The sequence below is a fragment of the Nilaparvata lugens genome, chromosome 2 (genome assembly GCF_014356525.2).
Source record: "Nilaparvata lugens isolate BPH chromosome 2, ASM1435652v1, whole genome shotgun sequence".
NCBI lineage: Eukaryota > Metazoa > Arthropoda > Insecta > Hemiptera > Delphacidae > Nilaparvata > Nilaparvata lugens.
In genome coordinates, this window is record NC_052505.1 from 41,093,752 (window position 1) to 41,111,705 (window position 17,954).

Below are 17,954 nucleotides of genomic sequence, written 5' to 3' on the forward strand. Positions count from 1 at the left end.
CAAGTCGGATTCAGAATATTGACTTTGTAAATGAGTATAATTTTCAGGGTTGCCAATCCTCCCTAGTCTAATGACACCCCCTCCCCAGCATTGTATTCAGCTCCAGCTCCAGCCCCCATTAGATCGTCAATAGTCATGTCGACACTTGTTTTTTATATGTTTGGACCCCACTCCAAGATTCGTTTTGGAAACCATTCTTAGGATTTCAGTGGACCTATATTATTCCACTAGTACTTATAATACATAATATACATTTCACTGGTATTGTACTCAAATGGTAATACCACAGATAAGAAACAATTTCTTTGTAAATCTACGAGTATTATCTGTGGTAAGATCTCCATTCTTATCTTTGATGGGGAAGACATTTAAAAGATTGTAGTAGGGTCATTTCACAAGCCCACTTTTTGTAGATATTGTTATTTGTTTATAGATTGATTATTTCCGTTGTAACATGTTTTTCAAATCAATCGTACGAATAAAAGCTCCGAGCATTCTCTCACACGTTTTTGTAGATGCGAATGCGTTTGCCGACCGCCCATGACCATCCTTCAACCCACAACAGCTGACAACAACTGTTGCCCAACAGCCGTGGGCTTCAAAAGCAGCAACCAATCAAGGTCACACGTGTACAGTAATGGAAAAATATCAAAAACTGTTCGTTTCGATTAATTAGATTCTGGGAGCAGGAGACGCTCCCAGAAATCATCAATTTTGTGATGGCAGTAGGTTTGTTCAATTTGTCGTCTTGTGAGAGAACAAAAATAGTCTCGGAAAATCGAGAACTTCATTAAAGAATCGATTTTTTATACTTTTTGCAAAACTAGTTGTATGTAATCTTATATCTTATATCGTCTGAATTGAAATGATCATCTCAATAATAAATTAATAGAGGAATTCAAATTTACTAAAGTAAATTTAAATAATAGTAAAATGTTTTCTTGGAACGCTCTTTCCCTTTTAGGGCTACTGAAATTATTGAAACTCATTAAAAGATTGATTAAATAAAAGGGTACTTGATAACTTAGGTGTTTTGTGTTTCAATATTCTCTAGGTTTCTATTCAAGTGCTACGAAAGATGAAAGATGAAAGCGAAAGTTCTTGTTCGATTCATAAATTTATGTTAATATGAACACATTGCAAGATGATAAAATTGTGGATAATATTGTAATTTATTGGAAACAAATTGTACTCTATTCCATCTCAATTATTTGTTCCATTTCAGTATTTCAAACACTCTCGTGATGGCTTACTTTAAAATGCATGAGAGACCATTCCCTGGCCTCTTATAATCCTCTACACTAAATGACAAATACAAGTAATCTTAAAAAAACATTTGACCTTCCAGAGGTCCATCATAATATAATGTATCTGAGTTATCAAGTGACAGGTCTCTTGTGCTTTTCATTAGTAACAAATCTAGTTTATTATTTCTCGTTAAATATAATTTATGTAGAATTTCATACTGATTTAAACAAACCGTTCACTCAGGTATAACTTAGATTCAATTTATGTAGGATACGATATCGAAGAGTTAAATCTATTCAAAATTTTCCCACGTTTCAGGAGAATGATTATAAAACTTTTAGTTCCAATTAGAGTGATTTCCAAAACAATGACATACATTTCAGTTCTTGCATGAACAAGGTTGAAACGATTAATATTCTAATATACATAGAGAGCGTATAGATTCTTCTGAAGGTCTCGTAGTCGATACATCAAGTGATTGACTTACACATAAATGGAACTAGTCAAGTCCAAAGTAATAGTTCTAATGAGCTTACTGTAATTAACATTTTTCAAAGAAGAGATCTATTCTACTACGTATTTCCTCAAGATGAACTCAATAGGAATACAATAATTGTGTGAAATAATATGTTCACACAATTAAATATGGATTTTCCAGATCCTCATCACTGATCGAAATCTAATGTGGCTGTCACTATTAAACACAATGAAGTTTGAATTAACTCGTTGGTTTTGCAGCACTTCAAGCAAATATCAAGGTATTCCAGATTTCATTATTACATTATTCATGTGAAATATTTTCTATACAATCGATATACTGTAAAAATGATCCAATTTTTAATCCATGATCATCAATACTAGTTCAATTCCATTCCTAACATCTTTCTACTTGGAAATTAGCTCTAACCGATGTCCTTGTGATGAGACAAATTAAATTTTAAATAATCAAATTATCAATTATGATATTATTTCATGCTAGGTACTAATTATCATGCCGATATTTTTCATTGTTACAAATATGAAAATGAAAAATGTACGTATGTATACGGGAATCTGCAACTTGCTCCCAGCGGTCAGAATGTGTTTGGGCACTCACAAATTGAACGTAACAAAGTGAACGTCCGTGACGTCATCACGAGTGATGCCATTTCGCTCTTACTAGCAGCCGATATTATGTTCCCCGACTGAAGGAGCGAAATTGATAGGTTTAATGTGATTTATTTCACTGACTGGTTTTATTTCTCGATTTGAGGAATTGCACTTCTTTAGTGCTATAATCTATGTCCAGGCTATATTTTTACTCCTTAGGCTAGCTTCACACGCATTCGGTTTCATTCGGTTCGGTTCGGTTCGTTACCGAAAACGAATGAGGCTTTAGAGGCTTTCATACATGTAAGGTTTTAATTCGTACGGTTCTAATTATTTGGTATTTTCTTCTCAAACACAGCTGTGTTTAGATTTTCACAGTTCATGCTGGTATATTTAAATATAACAGCTGGTGTTGAATTGTTATTTCTTGAACAACAAAATTTTAAAGTTAATTAAAAATTGTGAATTATTTTCAAAGACCTTAAAGATGCATAGACTCACATGCAGCGCTAGTGTCGTACTTGGAATTGAAATCCGCCATTGAGGGGGCAACCCATAAGATTATTACATACCAATGCCTTTGTGATCTATAGTATTACAAATATATAATATATAATATCTCGTGCTAAAATACCCCAATGGCGGCCTTCAATTTCAAGTAAGAGCTATCACTGGGAAGGCATAGGCATTGTGGGTCTATATCTCTTTAAGGTCTTTGATTATTTGAATAGTTTATTTTTGATTATGTAAATTTTGGATGTTCAGAGAGATTATTATTTTAAATTGAATATTTGTTCCTTGTTTTGACACATGGTATATAAACTTCATCTCTTCTCTCTCTCTCTGCTATTGATGAAATAATGTAATATTCGTGGAAAAAAATAAAAATTCTCCCTGAGTTTTAATTTATATCTTTCATATTTTTTCAGCAAACTATTCATTGAGAAAAAAATGTTCCTGTAAACTAACAGAAACGAATTGACCATGTGATTTTGACTTGGCAAATTCTGGAACAGATAATCACGATATCAGGTTGAAAAATCTGGTGTGGCGCACTCACACAACTTTCTTTGCCGTTATGAAAATTGATCACCTGACGCTAGTGTACTTGCGCATCTCAAGTCTACTATTCAAAGATGTGAGACAGCTGGTGATAGGTCAATAACGATGGAAACACACGAGGTCTGCTATCTCTTCGTATGAATGATTTAATAGAACCAACAGTTGCCAACAGTTTGCAATTTAATAATCACATTCTCTGGGATTTCAACCTTATTTTCAATTTTAGGTGGAAATGTTACTGGAAATTAATTGCAGAAATTTTCATGCTGAATCTTTTTCCACTTGAAATTTTTTGTTTAAATTGTATATGAAGGCTGATAATTGAGAATCTAAAATCAAACTTTGCATAGATGGGGCAACGATCCTGAAATTTTTACAGATATAGGACTTGTTGCAGTTGATAGAGCTTATCAATGACTATTTCAGGTATGAATTTGATCAAAATCGTTGGAGTCGTTTTCGAGAAAATCTCGAAAAACCCTGTTTTTGACAACATTTTCGCCATTTTTACCGCCATCTTGGATTGCATTTGATCGAAATTGTTCGTGTCGGATCCTTATAGTGTAAGAACCATAAGGTGCGTACAGATATACGCGCCGCGAACATGAGCAATTCACTTTTAATCAGCTGATGCCAAGCTTTTTATATCTGTATCTTTCCGTTTCTGTAAAAATACAGATATAATCAGCTGATTAAAAGTGAATTGCTCATGTTCGCGGCGCGTATATCTGTACGCACCTTTACGTTCAAAATTTCAAGTCATTCCGTTAACTGGGAGATGAGATATCGTGTACACAGACGCACATACACTCATGCAGACATACACACACACACACACACACACACACACACACACACACACACACACCACACACACACACACACACACACACACACACACACACACACACACACACACCACACCACACACACACACACACACACACACACACCACACACACACACACATACCAATACCCAAAAACCACTTTTTCGGACTCAGGGGACCTTGAAACGTATAGAAATTTAGAAATTAGGATACCTTAATTTTTTTCGGAAAGCAATACTTTCCTTACCTATGGTAATAGGGCAAGGAAAGTAATAAAAACAAAAAATCTGGTGTGGCGCTCTCACACAACTTTTCTTGCCGTTATGAAAATTGATCACCTGACGCTAGTGTTCCGCGCATCTCAAATCTACTGTTCAAAGATTTGATCCAGCTGGTGACAGGGCAATAACGCTGTAGACCCACGAGGTCTGCAATCTCTTTATAGTGAATCATTTAATAGAATCAACAGTTGCCAACAGTTTGCAATTGAATAATCACATTTTCTCGAATTTCGAGCTTATTTTTAATTTTAGGTGAAAATGATACTGATCATTAATTGTAGAGATTCTCAAGCTCAACCTTCTCTATTTGAAATTTTTTGTTTGAATTGTATCTGAAGCCTGATAATTGAGAATTTAAAATCAAACTTTGCATAAATGGGGCGGAGCTCCTGAAATGTTTTACAGATATGGGACTTGTGGCAGTTGATAGAGCTTATCGATGACTATTTCAGGTATAACTTTAATCAAAATCTTTGGAGCCGTTTTCGAGAAAATCGCGAAAAACTCTGTTTTTGACAACATTTTCGCCATTTTAGCTGCCATCTTGTATCGCATTCGATCGAAATTGTTCGTGTCGGATCGTCGGATCCTTATATTGTAAGGACCTTACGTTCCAAATTTCAAGTCATTCCGTTAATTGGGAGATGAGATATCGTGTACACAGACGCACATACACACACACACACACACACAACACACACACACACCACACACACACCACACACACACACACACACACACACCACACACACACCACACACACACACACACACCACACACACACACACATACAGACCAATACCCAAAAACCACTTTTTTGGACTCAGGGGACCTTGAAACGTATAGAAATTTAGAAATTGGGGTACCTTATTTTTTTCGGAAAGCAATACTCTCCTTACCTATGGTAATAGGGCAAGGAAAGTAAAAAGGCAAGCGTGTGTAAAAGACTGTTTTTCCGTGTTTCCCTCGCAACGAATTCCAATATGATGAAAGCTATTCGTGTCGAGGGGGCCTTCGGTTCTATGCGGTTTCTATTCGGTACCGAATTCAAACCGTATTACCGTTTCACACTTATCGGAATTTGCCGAAAACGAAACGAACCGAATGAGTGTGAAACTAGCCTTATTCTCTTTGCTAAAACCGTGCACTATTATATTCTTTGCTTATTACCATATTTTTATATTATATCTCAAAGAAAAATGATCGCGATAACTGAACATATAATATAACATTATTGAGGAATTTTTCTTTTGATAATTGATCATAATAAATTATTGATAATCATATTCGAATTTTGATGAAATCGACGCTCATTCACAACCCTCACACAATAAATGATTAGGCTATTATGATTTGGTCATAAATGAATTGAGTTAAGTTGTTTAAAACGAAGAAAATAACTCTGGAATGGGGGAGATGCAAGAGCAACATATAGTAAATTACATTATACTATATTACATTGGGTACAAGCACCATGTATACCTACATTACAGTATTTTAATAATATTTTTAAGTTTAGTTTAACTTGAGTTAGAGCTCAGGTAGAGAGCGCATTTTTATAGTTACAGAATCCCAATACTTAAATTGTTGAATTACTGAATGGTAATCTGAATTATCAAAACTCAATCTACTGTTCTTAAATTGAATTAATGATCCTCGAAAACGAAAGCGAGTTGTATAATAGACTGACTAATAGCATCAAACATTCCATTTGGATTTATTGAACTGTCCCTCCTAAGTAGCATTGCCGGATAGAATGCCGCCGCACTTTTACAGGCTACAAGTTGGAAACCAGGAAAATACAAGCTTCAAAATCTCATGTAGGTTATGATCCAGTCGTAAAATGAATTCTAAATAGAAGTGAAGTGAGTGACTTTTACCAATGTCGACTCGGAAGTGATTTTCAATCTAGTTTAGTCAGCTGGACCGAATCCTTCTTACCGGGTGAAATGTAACCAACTATGGAACTTCGATGAGGAGAAGAGCAGATCTCTAAAAAATTTGAATTTCTAATTGGATGAACTGGTTCAATATTATTTTATCGTCGAGTAGACAGCGATCCTGACTTGTCGCATGATTAATTAGTCTCGATAGAAATTGGAGGAAAGCAGAACTTTCATCACATGAAGCTTGCTGCATTCCATAAGATCTTCTAATGAGATTCTATGATATGGAGTATTTGATTCCCCGGCATTCATATTAGAGTGTAAAAATGTAAAATATATGATAACATTTTCCCGATCGACGTTCCATCTACTAACTGCTAAGTGATTTTCCATTTAAGACAAGTCACAAAAATAGCCAATAGCAATTCCAACTCACTTTTCCTTAGAGTTCTGGCTCCAGCTGATTCCATAACAAGGCATTCAGGAATCAGCTAGAGGAAATCATAAATTCCACTCCTCTTTATATGGGTTCCACTCCAAATTTATCTGATAAGCCAAAATCTCCAACATAACTAATTATATTCTTTCATGTCAATATTCAACACAGGAAACAATTTCAGTCCAGTTCATTCTATCAGTTCATCCAAGCTGAATAACGAAGACGGAAGATGAATGGAAACAAGTAGGCTATCATAAAATGGAAGAAAATTGTATGTCCTTCATATCAATTGAATGAGAAAATAGCAAACCAAGAATATCTTTTATGCCATGGTTTGGGATAGCTATTTCAGGGGAGGTACGTAACGTGTACGTCAAATTTGAATGAGGAGGAGGTATCAAATAAAAATTCTTAAAACCTAAAATTATAAAGTAAGATAATAAATAATAAGGTAGTCGAAAATAGTCCAGGGGTTAGCTGAATCTGATGGACAAATTTTACTGATCAGCTAACATATTTTTGGTTATTGTGTTTTCTGGCTTGCTGATTTGATTGATAGACTGTAATGATACAACTTGAGAGAAATACTTTCCAGCTTTTTCTCGTATCCATATCATCGAACCTTCATATTATTTGTTGTGGCTACTATAAAAACCAGGAAAATGCACCAACTCATTACATTATCAATGTCAGACTTCTGTTACAAGCATCGAGCATTGGTTATCAAAGATGGTGCCATACATAAATGCAGTGGTGCAGGCAGGCCTGGGCGCTAGTTGTTTTCGATGGTCAGCCAAGCGGCGCTTCCACAAAAGTTCATTGTCCCCGCGGCGGCTTATCTGCCAGTTTTCCTTCTAATCAGCACCGACTCTAGCACTGTTACGTGATAAAGAGACCATTACGTGATGTTGGTTAGCGGCCGCACGCACGCGTTCACCCATGACCGGCGGCGGTTATAGGTTAGGAGCTGCCGGCAAGGGGCTCAGGCTCAGGCCAACCAGCTGCTAGCTGCTTACCGGCTGCAGCCAAATATAATTGGTTGCACTGCTGTTGGCATGCGGCTCCCATGTCAACCGGTTGTGGCTATCTGTGTCAACCGGTTGCTCCTTCTGCCACTAGTCTGTGGATAATTCAGAATTATGTTGTCTATATGTATACAGTGGAAATAGTCAATAAACACTAGATGCGGAGCAGTTTCCTTTGCTCCTCATTCATGAAATTTAATATAGGTAGACGTATGAACACTCCACTACTTATTTTCATTTAATTTCATTTATTATACATTCCATAGGCATATTGCTTCTCATCTTGAGATTCTGCTGATTCTTCTTTCTCTCTTCTATTTCTATTTTCCATTTATTCATGAATTGGGAAATTAATAGATATTCCTGCTAGCAGACGCAGAGTATTGGACTCTCAGCAAGTAGTATTTATTAATCCAAATTCACAAATATTAGTCCTGATATAAAATATTCTAAGTTCTCGTCTAAAATTATTGTTTAATAATATTATTAGATACTTGATAATTATTACCTTATTATTTTCATCTTGTTGAGCTGTGTGAACTTGTTATCTTTTTGCCTCCAATTTATAAATATTGTGAATTGGTTTGAATAAATTTCAATTTGTATAAACATTCAAATATTGGATTCTCACTAATATGAAAAATAGACTATATATATATTGTAAAAAAATAACTTCAAGTTATTTTTATAAGTTCGTGGTTAACGCGATTTCAAATATTCTATTATCATGCCTAACGTCAAAAATGAAATACTGTGGTACTGTATGGAATGCATAAAATGGATGTATGATAGTAGAATTCCATTTCAAACCCACTTTGGAAGATTACCCCTTGGGAAAACACAAATATTCAAATGAACATTCAAACATTCAAAAATTTGATTCTTATCAATTTGAAGATTTCTCCGTCAGATTTATAGGCCTCACTGGGATGCTATAAAGTAGTGTATTCGTAAATGAATACTATTAACGAGAGATATATAACTACTTATACAGTGAACGTATAACTAGTAAGTGGAAGTTATAGTGGTGGAGCACTCTACACCTAACAGACCCTAATTCCTAATATTGAGCCAACCAACATTAAAAATGTGCATCCGACCGTTATTTTTCTCACCACTCTGAAGTTTGCTTCCGGCTCGTAGAAAACAACTGTAGTTTTTATACAGGACGTATGGAATATGAAGCTCTTACCTAAAATTGACCAGATGCCGTTTTATTTTGTGTTGGAATTGATTCAATCATCATCAGATATATATATATATATATATGCTAGACTGTTTACATGTTCAGTGAAATATTCAGTACTCAATAACGAACTGATCAAATTCGTCAATTTCATCAAATTCGGCAGCATTCTTATTAAGATTCTACTTTCATATAGGAGAAGTTATCAGTTCAACAAGAAATAGATTTTTTATGTTATTTACAAACAATAATGACTTGGGAACTTTCTGTAGCTGCTATCACCTTATTACACAGGTATAACTTGATAGATCTTCTCAGGACGATTTTTATTGGATATACTGAAATTCTATTTGTGTGTCGGATGTTAGAAATGACTATTCTATTTTATATATCTATAAAATGGTAGCTATGCAACTTTGGATACACAATGTACTGGAATCAATTCTTGCCCATGAGTAACACAATCTATCTGAAATCTCACTATAACAAGTAACGAACTACAACCATCAATGGGACTTGTAACAAAGCTAAGACAAGTCGAATGTGGTTGGAATTTTAAAATAGGTTGAAACACAGTGAAAGCGAAGTACTGTATCTATTGAAACAACTTCACATCGGTTATGAAACGGTGACATATCCATTGCTGGTTAGTGAGAGTGATCTGTTGGAATCTGTAGGTGAGGTGTTTTTGCTTTTACGGGGAAAAATGCAAACATTATTGGAATATGTGACCAGCTTTGTCGCCAGTAGGTCAGAGTCAATGGTCACCTCTATTGACCGATTCCATCTGTGTGCGATTCATTGTGCAATAAGGCAACAATTATAATCACACAAAGCGTGCGGCATCTTTTTTATGAGCAAGAGAGAAACGCCAATTCCAAAGCCTGTCCTCAGAGATTTTTATAGCCACAACCTATCTTTTACACAAGATTAATGGAGACAACTACTTACTAGTCTCGCAGTACCATTCTCTCCAGAATACTAGCCTATGTACTGTGAGAAAGAATAACTGCAGGTATATGCTAATGTTCTCCAGTTTTTACATAATTCTTACTTGTTAAAACTACCTAGTTTTTAAAATTCGCAAACTCACTTTCAATATCAAGTAATTGGTAGTCTGATGGGATTCAATAAATCTACTTTTCCTCCATTTACTGTCTAAAGTACTTACTTTACTCCCTGGAACATAGATTGGAATACTTACTTTTTCCCTGGAGACCAAAAGTAAGAGAAACTCCCAACGGAGTAAAAGTAACATGGGAAGCAACTCTATTTTGAAAACTTACATTGGAAATAGGTTGGAAGGCTCAGATGAGGAAGCATATTGAGTGTTGTCATTGAGCCAACTAAATTCAAGAACTGAACCAGATATTTGATACACTTATGAAATATATGTTTTTATGATATGTTATATATATGTTTTCAAGTATTTAATGTTATTCAAAATACTGGCCAATGGATATTTCTCACCAGCTAAGAAAATCTGAAACTTGGAGTCGGCCGTTATTCTTTTGAATCCCTTCATTATTCTCCCTTCATTGTTAAAACTTTTGCCGACAGATAGCGCTAGCACTGTCGGCAATGAACTCTGCCAAAGTCCCAGAACCACCAGAACTGATTACTTTTTAGTTTATGTTGTTACATATTGTTACAGGTCACGTAAGTTATTAACATTATTTCATTTGCAGTTTTGATAAATGAAGGTGGAGGAGAAAATTTGTGTATCTCTCGAGTGAAAAATGTTCTTTCTCCCTCATGGAACTTGGCTGAGGCGAAGACTCGGACATCAAAATTTCCCCTCAGGGACAAAAAGCTGTATTTCACACTCTTGATATATACAAATAGCTATTTTATGTTGGGTCTGATCTGATATATATATATATAAGCCAGCCAGATAGCTGAGTTGACTAAGGCGTTGCACCCTCCAGTCTGTTAGTGCTACCTGGTGGTGGGTTCGAATCCCGCCGAATCCCATCGAATAGGCATTGACGTTTGATCATCTCATAATTCACCCTTGCACTTCTCATTACCCACGCACAAGCAAAAAGCCTATGTGTATGTGGCTTTCATCCGCAGTAAAAAAATATATTGAAAAATCGAAACTTATAACACTCTGCAATATGCAAAATCATTGAAAATCTGAATCAATTATAGAACTCACTGAAGTTGTATCTGAATATGATTTTTATAGTGTAACGCTCGTGGGGGGGTTCTGTCTTTATTTGAGCAATGCCCCAGATGAAGACGTCACACATATATAAAATCTTATACTGAGTCCTCGGTGTTATAACCTCAAACTTAAAAGTGTGTGAATGAACACTATAGAACACCAGATTGAGAGAGTCAGTACAAGATTTCATACAATCGTCCAAATCGCAGGAGGCATAAACTCTTGCACACCCTTGATTTGTTTAATGACTGATTGTGTGAGAAAGATGTTCTTTTGCAAGTGTAGGTTGTAGTGTAGCAATTGCTAGACACTAGATTCGGTGACCTTAAATTATTACCTGTGTTGAAGACAGTATATAAAATCAAACAGGTCGAGCAAAAACCTTGATGTATATAATTTGCGGGATTGTGCCTCTAATAAATTTTGAAGGTCTAGGATAGGTTTGATAAACCAAAGACCGTTCAGAAGATATTTCGAGGGCAGAATCTTTTCGAGTTCTAGGCTCTATTGTGTGATTTTATCACTGCAGCTGCTTTTGCTCTGTAGTAGGAAATTTATTCCTAAGTTGAAGTAGGGCACAGATAAAAGCTGATATATTAGCAGGTAAGGGCAGAGAATATATGATCTCGATCTGACCCCACTCAATATTTCCACTTAGATCTGTTCCTTTATCCAGATTTGGATCAATTATTTCAACGATTGTCTTTGATCGGCACCTAACAAGTATAAACGTGCCAAGCACAAAATCTGGAGGGCTAAAGAAATAATCGAACTCAGGAAATAGAGTATTAAATTTGAAATTAATTAATAATAATAATAATTAACAAACAGTGCAGTTTCAGAATTTGATAGACAGGTTTTGAATAATTCAATGTTGACAGACTTAATTGACTTTGTGCTATGATGCTTGGCTATCATGCACGTTCTTTTTACAAAGTTTGAAAATTCTTATAGATAAATTAAGATTGTAAATGATTTAACCAAAAATATTACAATATTTGAAACTTAATCAGGATCGTGGTTCAGGCAGATAAGGAGGGTTAAACGACCATAAAAAATTTACAATTCCAATTCAGTACGATTATACTATCAGCACTTTTGACATGGCCATCACTATTCAGCAAAGTAAAATTGAAGTAATTTCTGTACTTTTTCGAAGTGAAGAGTGGGGCCCCATAAGATAAAAAGAAAACTCACGTGATCCTTCTTGGCATTTTCTTTAAATCAATTTATAATCGGTGGCTCGTCCAAACTTCAGTCTCAGCACCTGGAGATTTTATAAATTAATTATTTCCTTCACCAATTGAAAAATGAACAATAAAAAATTAGATTTATGGAAGCCATCAATTGATAGAATAATTTACAAATATAACAAATAATATTGCCTTGAGTGTAGGCTAACAATTAATATACATAAATTGAATGAACAAGAATCTCACTAGAAAATGGTAACTTTTTCAAAATAAAGGTCTTTACGGTGAAGGCATTAAAAGGGAAGTAGTGTCTCTTTTCTCAAAAATTTTGGCTGAGCAGTTCCGTCTTACTTAATTCTTGCATAGAAATTCTGCTAGTGGTAGAAGTAGTATGAGGTATACGTTACGTCAGAGAGGAGTAAGAGAATAGTTCTTGTTTTACAATAAATAAACTTAACTTATCTGCCTTTTATTAGTAAATAAATTTTCTTCATATTTCTCTTATACAAAGTACAATGTGTTACCACATATGATAAGACCTTTCTAGTCGCTGATAACAAAAAATAGAATATTATGTTTGAATATCATCCTATTTTGGTGTTATTTCTCTGACCTATGATTGGCCTGAACGGGTCACAGAGATTTTTACATCAGTCCATGCGGTTGATTCTATAATAATTTATCATATAATATTAACAATTCATACAAAAGATTCTTATTACAATCATAAATAACAAAAAATGGATATTACTATTCTCATCAGTGATAATGCTTGTATCATGATCTTGCTTGCTTTTATAATATTTAACATGTTGTACATTTCCACTAATAAATTATTTTAACAATAATAAATATATTTTTTATTTTGTGACTCTCATCCTTTTTACAATAATTATTGGTTTTAGAAGTAATTATATCATCTTTTCAAACGTAAGGTCAGTAGTAAAGTAGTACTTTAACTAATTTCTTGACTGCATTCAAAACAGCTGTTCACTTATGTAAAGAAAGTTGTAACCTCTAAATTTTGTGGTTGACTACAAACAATTTACAAATTATTTGCAATAAATTATAATTTTCAATAAATAATTCTTCCAAAATATGCCGTATAGAATGGTGCTCTTATCTCAGTCTCAGCTGTTGATAAGTAATCTTCATTGCTATCAGGTAACAGTACATTTGATATTCTTTCTGGTCTTTGACAATAATAATATCTTCTATTTCTTCGATTTATTTCATTTCATGGTCTCAATAAATTTAAGATGTCACAATAGTTGGTCACTTCTCTCTCACTAGGGAGAATTTGTTTTTATTAATTTACTCCAGATTTATTATTGGTGAGCAGTTTCACGTGTTTTTCAACATCTTGGTAATTGAAAAAATCTGAGAAGTTATCGATTTACATCCATCATCTCCAACGTTGAATTAGTCCAGGCGCTGGCTTACATTGAGCATACATGAGAGAGGCAGAGAATTTGACTTCGGATTATTGTTAGGGGGTCTTTAGTGTATATGAAACTCGATGTCGTCACGTCCCAGGGTGGTCGACAGCTTGGGGGGGAGGGGGGTAAGTTGTAAAAAACGCGCGCTTATAAAATCGTCTGTCCTGCAGTTACTATTCATAGTACAGCTTTTTATTTTTTCTCAAAATTATGTACACATAACTGGCTTTCAATGTGGTCCTGTACATTTTTGCTATAAACCGCATAGTTTTTCCGTAAAAAAATAAAATATCTCGAAAAATGTATTTTTTTATTATGGACTTTTTGTTATTTCTCGAATATTCAAGTCATTAGCCGACTTAGAGGAAAAGGCTCCCAATAAACGTTGTAGGCCGTTTCTTCCTGAATCCAATGATATATATAGTTTGGGGGTTACGATCATAGATGCGGCGGTGGGAGGGGGATAAGTAGCACTGTTATGCTGCGGCGCGGTCCTCCCTCATGATTAATGCGCGTAATGGCCTGTCTATCGCATCGCTCCTACTAGTCTATGCATTCAAATAATGTATTTCAGGAACGCTATCTTATGTATTTTCGGTCGCTGAACACGATTTTTCAACTCTCAAGCCTCAATAATTGATAATTCTCATCATAATATACAAATTATGGTCAAAATTACAAACTTCATCTCAGTCTGCAAGGAAACTAAGAAATAACTGTTTGAAATAAACGAAACTTGGGTTTCAAGAAATATATTACGATTGAATAATGATAATATTTATATGTGTTCATGTTTTATTTCAAATTAGTTTATTGTGATGTGCAGCATGCTAAATTATCAATTACACACTGGCCACGCTTACTTGATATAGTGGTCAGTTAATTTCCATGAAATGTTTGTGGAATTTCTTAGTTCTCCATGGTGGAAATGGAATTCATCATTCATTCATTATCATAATGATTATGTTTAGAATGAGAATGTTAATCTTTCGTGAATCTTCAGTTTGTCGTGAACTTTTAAGAAATATAATATTTTGAGGAACAGTATTATTATAATGATATTTCACTAACTTTTGATTGATTCATCCATTATGGTATTCCCGTTCAGACTGTTTTGAAATGGTAATAAGCTATTCAGTATCAAAATTTGGGATTCGAATAGTTTTGGGCCATGCCTGTTATTCTTTCCCAAACATATTTATATGATTTGTAATTTTATCCACAAATGAATGAATGAATGTATGTATTCCTGCACGTAGCTAACGTATGGATTAATCCTTTATAGATTCTTGCATGTCACATAAATAAATCTCTGCCACAGATTTAGAAATCAAGTCTCGATGGTTTGGAGAGCATATTATTGGAGTGATTCTTTTACTCTGTTGCTTCTAATATGTTTACTACCTTTGTTTGATTTTAGACCATAGACATGAAAAGCTATGTCCACCTGTATCACTCCATCTTTATTGAGAATTTTCATAACTCTTCTCATCACAAAGTTTCCATAATCTTGCAGCGTATTGAAGTTTGGAAAGTGAAGTAGGAGTTGAATTCAGGAGAGCCATGTCATCATTATGCGAATTTGTCAACGATATTTAGGGATTTAGTCAAATCCACAACTAGTTTCACTTACAATTTCATGGGCGAAGTGAGATTAAGAGTTTTTTTTCAAATATCCATCAGATGTTGACAGAGATTGCGGTTATTGTAGAAATGCATGCTGCACTAAAACTTCAATGCTGAATTATCTTTAAACAGCTACCTAGTAAAAATACAGAGATCAGATCTTTTTGTTCTAGAATTAACTAAGACTAGGATTTTTGTTTGATTGCATCGTGGAGAATGAAAGAACTCTGTTTCTTTTTATAGGTGAGAATACACTTTTACAATTTGCCACAACTATGTTCAGATAAAATTCATTGGAGACCGAATAACTATTTCTTTCTATACGTTCAAAAGAGAATCACACACTTCTTCACTTGCTTCCAGACCATTGATAACATTATGCAGATTCTGTTGTCCATCAGAGTCTTGAAGAAAAATGTTATGTTCTCTTGAGAAGGTTATGCTTCTGGAAATCATTCTCATCTCTCATTATTCTTGTTTTACTTCATTCGATGACTTTCTTCACAATCTCCAGTGATATCCATAATGATTTCAACATACTTGAACAGAATATCTTTGATGGAAGATTTATATAGTAGCAGCCATTTGAGGAAAGCCTTTAAAGAACTAGCTATTCCAATCACTCAGTTTTGGATGATCGAATGAGGGTTTGCTCCAAAGCATGATCGGTTGTCACATTTATTAAATTTTCAAGGTTTCATTTGACAGAGAGTCAATGTATTGACTGTATAGAATTAATGTTTCCTTATTGGAAATTATCTTCTACTTATATGGGTATTTTTTATATTTTTTAGATATAACACAGACTCCATAACATAGTTTGTGTGATTGAATGAAAAAAATATGGGATCTTTTCTCGTACAGTTTCTATGTGCAATACCAGAGTCCTTCCTTATGAGCATGAATACAATTTAAGATAATTTAAACTATGTTACAATGATCAGTCATAAATTTCAAGTAGTCATTGATTTTGCATTGTGATTCTAAAAAAATTCTACAAATAGCTCCTGACTTCTTTCAAATATACTTTGACAATCTCTCATATTTGAACCGTTCATGAGTCCTTGTAGTTGTTTCATTGAATTGATTGCTTGCTCTCACACCTTAATAATACTGATCTCCCCTCAATAGATTTCCACCAGTATTCTCTCCAAATATTTCAAATTCAACAAAGATATCTCCCATTCCACTTCCATTCAAGTAGCACCATGAGACAATCAGTCAAACTCAGCCAGATGAAAAGTATCTATTCATAGATATAAGTTACAGAAATCAGATAATAAAGCTGCGTTTACACCAAAGTTATTAACAAAATGTTAATAACTCAATCTTTATAGATTCTATTAGATTAAACGGAACTTGGCAAACACATATGTCCATCATGTGTATGATAAGTTATGTTCAATCTAATAGAATCTATAAATTTAAGTTATATTAACATCTCGTTAATAACTTTGGTGTGAACGCAGCTTTAGAGTTGTATTTCCTTTGTAATCAAATATTTAGTCATATCACATGGGAGTAATTCGCATTATTTGTGCTTCAACTGTAAATTTATATTAAGAAAATATTTTACTCCTGTTATACGGTGCTCTATATATGGGGTAGCCTATATTATTTGTTTAACTTACTCCATTACTTGACTTTCGCAATTCCAAAGTGATCATTGAACTAAATCGAATAATTATTCTCTCTTAATGAAATGTCAGTTTTTTATCGACTGAGAAACACAATAGGATTCCTAACAAGATGGTTTATCATTACAATGTAATCATAAATAATGATAATGAGATGAAGTTTGTAATTTTGACCATAATTTGTATATTATGATGAGAATTATCAATTATTGAGGCTTGAGAATTGAAAAATCGTGTTCAGCGACCGAAAATACATAAGATAGCGTTCCTGAAATACATTATTTGAATGCATAGACTAGTAGGAGCGATGCGATAGACAGGCCATTACGCGCATTAATCATGAGGGAGGACCGCGCCGCAGCATAACAGTGCTACTTATCCCCCTCCCACCGCCGCATCTATGATCGTAACCCCCAAACTATATATATCATTGGATTCAAGAAGAAACGGCCTACAACGTTTATTGGGAGCCTTTTCCTCTAAGTCGGCTAATGACTTGAATATTCGAGAAATATACACTACAGACCTCCTAACAATAATCCGAAGTCAATGCTCTGCCTCTCTCATGTACTCAATGTAAGCCAGCGCCTCTGGACTAAATGTTACATTATTCAATCATTTTCTTTTCTGATAATTATAAAATGTTTATATGTTTTTATGTTGCGCATTTATGACAAAACGCGGTAATAGATTTTCATGAAATTTGACAGGTATGTTCCTTTTTAAATTGCGCATCGACGTATATACAAGGTTTTTGGGAATTTTGCATTTCAAGGATAATATAAAAGGAAAAAGGAGCCTCCTTCATACGCCAATATTACCGTAAAAATCAGACTATAGAATT

General features: G+C 34.4%; 2 protein-coding genes across 5 annotated transcripts in view; one reads left to right on the top strand and one right to left on the bottom strand.

The window, feature by feature from the left end:
* The window catches only part of LOC111050323 (hillarin), a 132,964-nt gene that overhangs the window by 51,437 nt on the left and 63,573 nt on the right, over positions 1-17,954 (top strand). The gene's annotated exons all lie outside the window — the stretch shown is intronic.
* LOC111049946 (dystrophin) overlaps positions 1-17,954 on the bottom strand; it is a 322,297-nt gene that overhangs the window by 16,708 nt on the left and 287,635 nt on the right. For 2 of the 4 annotated variants that reach the window (XR_005570482.1, XR_005570483.1), the window contains exon 12: positions 12,413-12,482. The exons of the other annotated variants lie outside the window; for them this stretch is intronic. The gene's annotated coding sequence lies outside the window, so the exon portion shown is untranslated. The remainder of the gene's footprint in view (positions 1-12,412; positions 12,483-17,954) is intronic. 4 annotated transcript variants of the gene reach the window in all.